Source organism: Macrobrachium nipponense, chromosome 25 (assembly GCF_015104395.2).
Source record: "Macrobrachium nipponense isolate FS-2020 chromosome 25, ASM1510439v2, whole genome shotgun sequence".
Taxonomy (NCBI): Eukaryota; Metazoa; Arthropoda; class Malacostraca; order Decapoda; family Palaemonidae; genus Macrobrachium; species Macrobrachium nipponense.
In genome coordinates, this window is record NC_087214.1 from 4,876,734 (window position 1) to 4,887,160 (window position 10,427).

Below are 10,427 nucleotides of genomic sequence, written 5' to 3' on the forward strand. Positions count from 1 at the left end.
TCTCGAAGGCTCTCGATAAAGTATCGGGGACAACATTACTTTTGCCAGAGAGGTACTGGACCTGAAAAATAAGAAAAATCGATAATATTGAACCATTCTTGAAACGTTAACTACTTCTAAACAAATTAAACCTTCTCGTTAACAAAATCTATTTGAATTAAAATAATAAAAACTTTATATATAAAGTTCACTACTCTAACAAAAGAGAGGGAGAAAAAAAATAAAAGCAATGTAAGTATTGGACCTGAAAAATAAGAAAAATCGTTAATATTGAACCATTCTTGAAACGTTAACTACTTCTAAACAAATTAAACCTTCTAGAAGGCTCTCGATAAAGTATCGGGGACAACATTACTTTTGCCAGAGATGTCTTGGATATTAAGGTATTGGACCTGAAAAATAAGAAAAATCGTTAATATTGAACCATTCTTGAAACGTTAACTACTTCTAAACAAATTAAACCTTCTCGAAGGCTCTCGATAAAGTATCGGGGACAACATTACTTTTGCCAGAGATGTGTTGGATAAGACTCCAACGTAAGATGCGCTGATTCTTGTTCTTGAACTTGTTTATGAAAATAAGCGGATTATGATCCGTTAACACAATTACTTGAGCCGGAGAGGACAACAGGTATACTTCAAAGTGGAGGAGGGCTTTTACTAAACTCAACGCTTCCTTCTCCACGGTCGAATACCTCCTCTCTACTGGTAACAACTTCTTAGAGAAGTACGCCACAGGATGAGTCGTTCCATCGGGAAGTCTTTGAAGACCTAAACCTACATCACTGGCATCTGTCGCTAAACAAAAAGGTAGAGAAAAGTCCGGGGAACATAATAATGGAAAAGTTATTTAAGAAGCTTTCAATTTTTCAAACGATTCCTGACACTGGTCATCCCAAATGAATTTTACATCTTTCTTCAAAAGATTAGTTAATGGATGAGCAATATCGGAAAAGTTTTTCACAAACTTGCGGTAGTAACCTACCATGCCCAGAAAACGTCTTACACCTCTCCTATTTTGAGGTGAAGGAAAGTTTGAAATAACCTCAACATTCGCTTTCTTAGGAGCGACTTTACCCAGACCTATCTCATGCCCAAGATAAACTACCTTGGCCTGAGCAAAATCACTCTTCTTTAAATTAACTACCAAACCAGCCTTTCTTAGAACCTCAAATAGAGCTCTAATTCTCTTTAGATGTGTCTCCCAATCGTCGCTATAAATGATTAAGTCATCAATATATACAACGCATCCTTCTAAATCACAAGTGATGAAATTCATGAGTCTTTGAAAGGTGGCGGCTGCATTTTTCATACCGAATGGCATAACCTTGCATTCATACAGCCCGTCACTTGTCACAAATGCAGAAATTTTCCTTGCCCTGGGTGAAAGACCGACCTGCCAGTAGCCTTTCAACAAATCAAATTTGCTAATATATTTAGCAGATCCCACATGGTCGATACAATCTTCCACCCGAGGCAAAGGGAAGAAGTCTGTCTTTGTAATAGAGTTAACCTTGCGATAATCAAAGCAGAGTCTATGCTCGCCACCTCCTTTTTAACCAGATTACCGGAGAGCTCCAGGGGCTACAACTGGGCTCTACGAGATCGTGGTCCAACATATACTTCACTTCCTCTATAACGATGTCCCTTTTGCAGGGGTTTAACCTATACGGACTTTGTTTAATAGGTCGTGCCTCCCCTACATCAACATCGTGTTCTAAAATATTAGTGCGTCCTGGTGAATCCTGAAATAAATCCTTATAATAATTAATTAACATTGTTAAAGACATTACTTTGTCCTTATCCAGGTGCTGAAATTTAACATCAAGGTTATTGAGAATACTCGAATTATTAGACAGACCATCAGGTCCACAGATAATTTAATGTCTACCATAAGATCTACTTCTACCTCTACCATGACACTGGTCTACGTCTACCTCTACTTCTCTACTGACAAAAGGCGCCTAAACATATTTATGTGACAAATTTGGGTTTTTCGACGTCTTTCAGGAGTCTCAATCAGTAATTAACATTATTCAATTTCTTGAGTACCTTCCACGGACCTGAGAATTTTGCCTTGAGTGGATTTTCAGGCATGGAAGCAATACCAAGGACTTTTGTCTCCTGGATTCAAAATGTCCTCAGTTTGGGTTCCAACATCATAATTTGCTTTCATAGTAGCTTGAGCCTTTGTTAAATTTTCCCGGGCAAAGGTCTCCAAGCTCTACGCAATTTCTCCTGTAAATTTGATACATAATCCAAACATTCATTTCCGGGGTTTCTCCCTCCAGTGCTCTCTCAGCCAACATCCCAATGGACCACGAACACAATGTCCAAATATAAGCTGAAAGGGAGAGAAACCCAAAGTCTCATTAGGCGTTGACCTGATTGCAAATAGAGCATAAGGGATCTCTTTATCCCATTCACAACCTGTTTCCAAACAAAATTTTTTTAAGACAGATTTCAGGGTTTGGTGGAATCTCTCCACTTGGCCCTGACTTTCAGGGTGATAAGGGGAGGAAGTAACATGATCAATCCCTAACTCATTCATTTTTTGCTTAAAGTACCTACTTGTAAAGTTCGTACCACAGTCACTTTGAATAATCTTTGGAATACCAAACCTCGTAAAGAAGCCAACCAGCGCCTCGACAATTTTCTCCCCTCTAATACTCCGCAGCGGGACCGCCTCAGGGAAACGTGACATTCTACCAACCATTGTCAAAATATAATTAACATTATCGAGATCAATCTCTCGAGCACAAGAACGAGTAATAACAGAGGTAGGTTCCCACAGAGAAACATCAAAACAATACGCATCATCCTCTATCTCCGTAACAGTCAAAATTGGGAAATAATTTGCCTCATCATGTAACACCAAATCATTAGCAAATAACATGTCAATACCGGGAACAGGTAAGCTGTCGACCACTGCTAGTTTTACCGTACCCTCGTAATACTCAGTTTCTAGATACATTGTATCGAGAGGATAAGAAGCAATCGTGTTAGGAAATCCACCCAGAATTACAAAATCATTATTTGAAAATTCAAACCCATTAGGTACAGACGTTTTTAAAATTAAAGATTGACCTGCACCAGTGTCACGAAGAATCTTAACACTACGTCCTAATCGTTTGTCAACATCAGTGAAAATAGTCCCATTCCATATATATTTAGCAAATTTTAGTCACTTGCTCTCATTCGATACCTCTTTCTTTGGAGATGTCTCCGCAGAAACAACATTAACGGGTTCCGTATTCCTTTCAAGGTAATTTTTCCTAGCAAAGCAATTCGCTTTTATATGACCCTTCCTATTACACCAATAACAACTTAACCCAGACTCGTGAGATTCTCTGCGTCCACTACCACCACCAGACATACTACTATTCATGTAACTACGCGATACTACACTACCGTTTTTACTGCTATCTACATTACGGTTCACACTTGCATTTTTATCAAAATCAGTAGACCTTTTCTGATATGGTTTTCCCTGCCAAATATTTCCATTACGAGGAGGGAACTTTTTAGACATATCTTTCCCTACCGGGTCTTGCCTGTGTGCAAGGGAGTACTCATCAGAGGCAATTGCCACCTCCTGTAAAGAATCAATCTTTAACTCCTCCAAATGAATCTTTAGCTCCCTTGACCCAGACCTATTAAATTCTTCAGTCAAAATCAGCTCCCTAAACTTTTCAAACGAGTCAACCTCCTTAGACTTTAACCAATCGTCCATGAACTGTTATTTCTTTTGGGCGAATTCCACGAAAGTCATATCCAGACTCTTTTTAAAGTTCCTAAACTTTTGTCTATATGCCTCCGGAACGAGATCGTAAGCTTTCAGGATTATCGCTTTCACAGAGTCATAATCAAATGACAATCCCTCGTTAAGTGTATTGTACACACACTGCGACTTACCTTTTAAGTCCCGAGGCCAATTCAACTTCTTAGTAATACTTTCAAAAGAAATGAAGAATTCGGAAACGTCTTCTTCATTAAACTGGGGAACAAGTTTAAGGGCACTTAATAGGTTAAATCTATCATCATCACTACGATTATTACCATTATCGGCCGACATCTGCAATTTTAACAATTGGATTTCATGGTCCCTTTCCTTCGCCCTTTCTTCAGCCTGTAGCTGAAGTGCTTTAAAATCCAACTCTTTAATCCTGGATTGCTCCTTCAAAATATCCAATTTCAGTTGGCTTACCTGACCATCATTTATACCATTATTTCCACTGCCTGTTTCCCCATTTTTATTACTAACATTGTCTTCTTCCTCAACGTCTCTGGCACCTACCACCTTATTTTCACCATTTTTATTACTATTCCTTATTTCCTCATCACTGATGATACCTAAGGTTTCTTTAAACAACTTACCAGCTTTAATTACCTCAAATAAGAGCGGACCTTTCCTAACCTCTGAAGACACACTCAAACCTAGAAATTCACCTAATATCCATAACTGATCTCGTTTTAGATCACAGAGATTCCTCTCCCAATCAGGATCTGCCAAAAACTGGCCAGCAGCATTCTCTTCCTCATCAAAATAATGCATAATTATATACTAAGTGGGGTGGAACTGAAAATAATCTACCTAAGCCCATCCACTGACCTAAACACCTCTTTGAATGCACTCGTGAATTACACTGTCGGATGATCCTGGCAAGGTCGCCAAAATATGTTATGAACATTACTCACAACTATTTAAAAGTATAAGTGGCAAGAACAGGCTCTTTTCTCTTAACAATCAGTGCCACAAAGGTTAGAATTTAAAGCCAAGGGGCAAGATCTCCAGACAGTGAAAAACACCAAATAACATTCAAAGAGGATTAACGAAAATATAAACCAAAACTTAAGTATTTATTATAAATAAATCTTAAATTAGACCCACATGAAAAAAAAACTGATTAGGGTTTACAAAATATTTTACCTAAAAATATCCTCATTCACACGATAGAACAAGAGACAGTAATTAGGAGGAGGAAGGAAAACAGCCTATTTCTAGAAAGCCCTGAAAATATTCTTTTGGAGAAGATAATGAAAGAGGGAAAGAACCTTAATCCTAGATCATACAATTACTCAAAAATATTTACATACATAATTACAAACAACCTACCACGGATCACTCGATCTAACATCATAGGTGGTTACAAGCAGGCACTATATGGGCGATATCACCACCACTACTGAATACAGACACGGCTGTCTATCAACGCTCCAGAATCACGAAAGGGGTCTGCAGCCGGAGGATACACTGACCCGCATCAGTAACGCCAATAAAGAAGATATTCAGTTTATATCCTTACCAGCTAGCTGAACAGATTCAGGCCTTTTCACGACTCCGGAGGTTTCAGGACGAAAGCAGGACAAGGGACAAGACAAGATGCTTTCCCAAGGGCAGCAGGCAGTTCCAGAGGTGCGGGGGCGTAGATATAGTAACTTCTGCAGCACACAGGAAGGGCTCCTGAACAGAGCACAGGAGAAGTTTCTCAAACAAGGCTGCAGCTTCCACAGCGACTTTAGTCATTAGGAGGCGGAACACCGTCAACGCCCTCCGTAATACAGGTGAAAAGGGGGTTCCTCAAACGTAGGAAGGCCAAGAGAATATCCAAATTTTTAAAACGTCCTGCAGGGATTAGGTCAGGGAAAACCTCCAAGATAAGGAGCCGCATGCATACTCCTTTTCATCCTCAGCCAACGGTCCCCACCAAAAGTGAGGCAATGACCTGCAAATCACCAAACAAGCATCCAGCCGAATAAATACAAGAAAAGAGAAAAAAACAACTCTCATGGGCGAGGTACCACTCAAATAATAACAACCTTCGGTGGGAGCGAGAAAAACCTTAACCAGCCTTTTTTTGTGGCAATAAACAAATTAAATTGAAAGTAACTGAATGAAATTGACTTTACAGGCCACGAATGAAAATTAAGCATATTATTGCACTATAAAGATCGGGATATCTACATCCTCCACTGTTCCATATACTATCGGCCTGGGCTCTGGGGCATCCCCAACGAGACCACAATGGCACGTACAAATCATCTGTACCCTTTTTGTTGATTGGCTTTCCAAAAATTTTGCCAATCCCTTTGCCCTTTTAAGTGACCTGCCTGGGAAGTTCTTGTATTGTAACTCCCGAATTCCTGAGGTGTAGGTGTCGTATCTTTCCGTATCTGAGGCGGGCAAGCCTGCCAACAGTGATTCACACTTTTACACATTCCACAATATTTGACTCTACATACTTTCTTTGTGTGCCCTGGTTTATTACAATTGTAGCAACGTGACTGCTGTTGCCTTTGATCGATCGATCCTCTATTATATTCCACTTTCGCACACAAACAGGGAGAAGGAAAACCTGTGTCACTTTGCATCGTAGTTCCTGGACCGGTCCCATTAAAAAGTGTACTATCCACCATGGGACATTTGGACATATGTTTCTAAATTTGGGCGCAAATTAGTTCCTTGTCTGATGTAGGTTCAATCTTTTCATCAAAACTGTCTACGATTACGTCTGGGACGTCGTGTAGGAACATTGCAGAATGCATCACTTTATGTAAATTGTTGAGTGAGACATTATTCCCATTTACCCATATGGAATTTTTCAATTTCTGTATCCATTCTCCTGCTGAGTCAAAAAGTTTTGAGCTATGTTCATTGCATTGCAAGAAACGCTCCTCTGGCCACATGACCTTGCCATCTGCGATTCAATTCATGAAGACTTCAGAACTTTCTCGACTTCATCGATGCAAGTTACAGATCAAATCATAGCCGGTTGCCCGAAAGGGGGCCTTTCTTTCCTGTGGCACAAATCGTTAGACAATATGATAAAGGTGATGACCTACAGGAGTGACAGATTGCTGGGGCTTCAAGTGACAGTAGGGAACTCTAAAATCCTAATTATTAATGTTCATATGCCATGGGAAAAAAATCAATAATTTTGATCATTACTGCATGATCCTAGGGGAGTTACACAGTATTATTCATGATTCTCCTGCTGATCAGATTTGTATAATTGGGGACCTTAATTCTCACCCCACAAAACAATTTTATAATGAACTTACTCTCTTCTGTCAAAATCATGCTCTCCAAATTAGCGATATAATGCTCCTCCCTCCCTCCTCTTATTCATATGTACATAATAGAGCGGATGCTATTACAATGTCCTGGCTGGACCACTGCATCACATCTCCACAACTTCATGATTCTATTATGACCTGCAATATTCGCTATGATCTTGCAACGGGCTACGATCACATCCCATTACAGGTGTCATTCAGTACCCCATCCCTCCCTACCGTGAACCCCCTAACTGTTCGCCCACCAGCAGTAAACTGGGATTTTAAAAACCAACAGAAAACCAGATACTTTAGGGCGACCACAGAAACCAGGTTGCGGTCAATAGTTCAACCAGCAGACGCCTTACTTTGTACTAACACAAATTGTAGAAATGACCACCACAGGAGGGATCTGAATGAATTCTATTTGAACATAATCTCCGCTATGCTCGCTTCGGGCAGGACTGCCTACAGATTTCGTCAAGGTAATTCTCGTAATACACCTGGATGGAATGACTTGGTTAAAGATCTGTATACATACTCATGAGAAATGTTTTTACTGTGGAGGCAAAATGGTAGCCCCAGGGAAGGACACTGCATTACTAATGAGACAGGCGAGATCGCAGTTCAAACTTGCTCTTTAGCACTGCAGGTTAAATGAAAAACAACTAAGAGCCGATGCAATGTCTAGAAACTTAGAATCTGGTGATTATCCTCGTCTTTGGAAAGATATCCAGTCCTTAAATCCCAAAACTAAAAAGCTATCACAGAGAGTAAGGGAAGCGGTTGGAGACGAAGCTATCGCAAGTATGTGGGGCGATGACTTCAACAATATCCTGAATTGCATAAATGATCAAGATTCCCAAAGGGATGTAGATAACCTCCTTACTGACAACATTCAATTTCATTTTGCAGACCGTATTACGCCAGGTAACATCAGCGATGCCATAAACAGCCTACCTAATAATAAATCGCCCGGCTGCGATGGTCTTCCTGCAGAGGCCTTCAAATTCTGCCATCCGATAATTTACATTTTGCTAGCTGCCCTATTAAATGCATGCATAATTCACCGGTTTCTTCCAGACTCCCTACTCTTAGTTCACTTGATACCATTAACCAAAAATAAGCTAAAGGATGCAGCTGACCCTGGAAACTACCGGCCGATTGCAATCACAAGATCGCATCGAAGATACTTGAGTCTGTTCTTCTATTGAGACTTCTCCCCTTTCTACACACCACTGACAACCAGTTCGGGTTTAAAGCAAACCACTCAACCGGACCACCTGCATCTTACATACTGAAAGAATTTGCCAGGAACTACTACCTATCATCCAGCCTCTCCTGTTTTTTCCTGTTTTGTTTTGTAGATGTGAGAAAAGCATTTGACAGAGTAAACTACCTGAAGCTCTTCCTGAAGCTGCATAAAAGGGGCACAACCCTGTATCTAATTGGCATTTTACATTGCTGGTTCTGCACACAGCAATTCTGTGTCAAATGGGGTAACGTATTATCTTACACCTTCGGCTCCCTAATCGGGCTTCGGCAAGGGGGCATTCTCTCTCCATACCTGTTTAATACGTACACAGATGCCTTGAATGTCAAACTGAACTCACTCCCAATCTGATGCACCGTCAATGAAACAACTATAAACAACCTCTGTTACGCCGACGATATGGTTCTGATTTCCCCATCAGTGCAAGGTCTCCAACGACTCATTGACACTTGCTGCCAATATGCAGAGGAATTTGATATAATCTACAACGAAACCAAGACCCAGTGCATGTCGCTGCTCCCGAGATCGCTGAAGCATATTGCAGAACCTCAAATTTTCCTTGGAAACCATCGGCTGGAATTTGTGCACGAATTTCTATATTTGGGTCACATTATCACCGACGACCTAAAAGATATGGTAGACATTGAACAGAGGCGTCATAAACTATGTGCAGCTGGCAACATGATTGCAAGGAGGTTTGACTTCTGTCACCGAGACGTGAAACTGCTGCTCTTCCGCTCGTACTGCTACAGTATCTATGGGTGTTCCCTCTGGACGAATTATACCCGAGAGACCATGAGACGCATCACTGTTGTGCATAATGACATTCTGAGACGCCTCACAAACACTCCCCGCTACCACTCCGCTACACAGATGTTCATAGAAAACCACCTGGACAATTTAAAAATCATTGTTAGACGAACAATTTCCAGTCTGGTAACCCGCGTGAGAAACAGCAGCAACTCGCTCATACAAAGCATCCTAAGGAGTGAAGCAAGAAGAAAATCTAAATTGTGGGAGAGATGGGAAAATGAGGCCTTTGTCCCCTAAAGGACTTAATCTCTGTATTGGCAAGATGTCATCTGCAGTTTTTGTCATTATTACATTTATTGCAGATATTTTAATTTTTCATTATTACTGTGATTACTATCAAGTTAAAGTTTTCTTACATTCAATTTATGTATTTAGCCCTCTGGACCTGACTACTGTAACCACCTAAGGTCTCTAGTTGAAATTTAAGTTATATAATATGTGCACTAACTGTTATTACTCTCAATGCATTTTTTTTCACACCAATAGTACTACTGTTATTACCAGTATTATGATTACTAGCTTTCATGCTACCTCAGCTATTTTGTGGATAAGTGCCGATTATTCATTTTCTTTTTCTATTTTATCATGTCTCATGTGTCTAGATTGTGTATGTTACTGTCTGTATTTTGTATATTCAATGTATATGGCCCCGAGCTGAAATAAAGCATATTATTATTATTATTGTTATTATTATTATTATTATAATAAGGCTTGTTGTGCCTTTCCGAATTTTGCACAGACCTCTTAAATCTCTTACCATATCTCCGTGTTCTTTTGAGCCATAAGCTGCTTTTAAAAATGCTTGTAATTCGGTCCATGACCAACATTTTGTGTACTGAAAACTATGGCATCTAAATGACAAACCCCTTTATTGAAATCTAACAAGGCTTGTGCCTCTGTGAACGCCTCTGTATCATCCTTAATTCCCTTGGCGTTTAAATAGTTATTCACCCCCTCAATAAAAATTTGCACTGGTTGGGAGAGAACGCCATCAATAATGCCTCGAAAAGGGCTAACTCCTGCATTTATGTTTGTTATTTTGCGCACTAACATTTGGCTTGCATTTGCATTGGCCATTTTGTTTTCTTTATGAAAACTCTTGTGCTTTAGGATTCGCTCTGACCTCAGTAACATTGATGTATTTATGCGCACACAAACCACCAACCCAAAAGTAATAATATATCTTTCACCAGTAAAAGATAAAATAAACATGCACCAATCCAACAAGCCGCTATTTGCAACTAGCTGCTTCTCAGATTCATGGTTAATCAGCTGATTTAACTGTT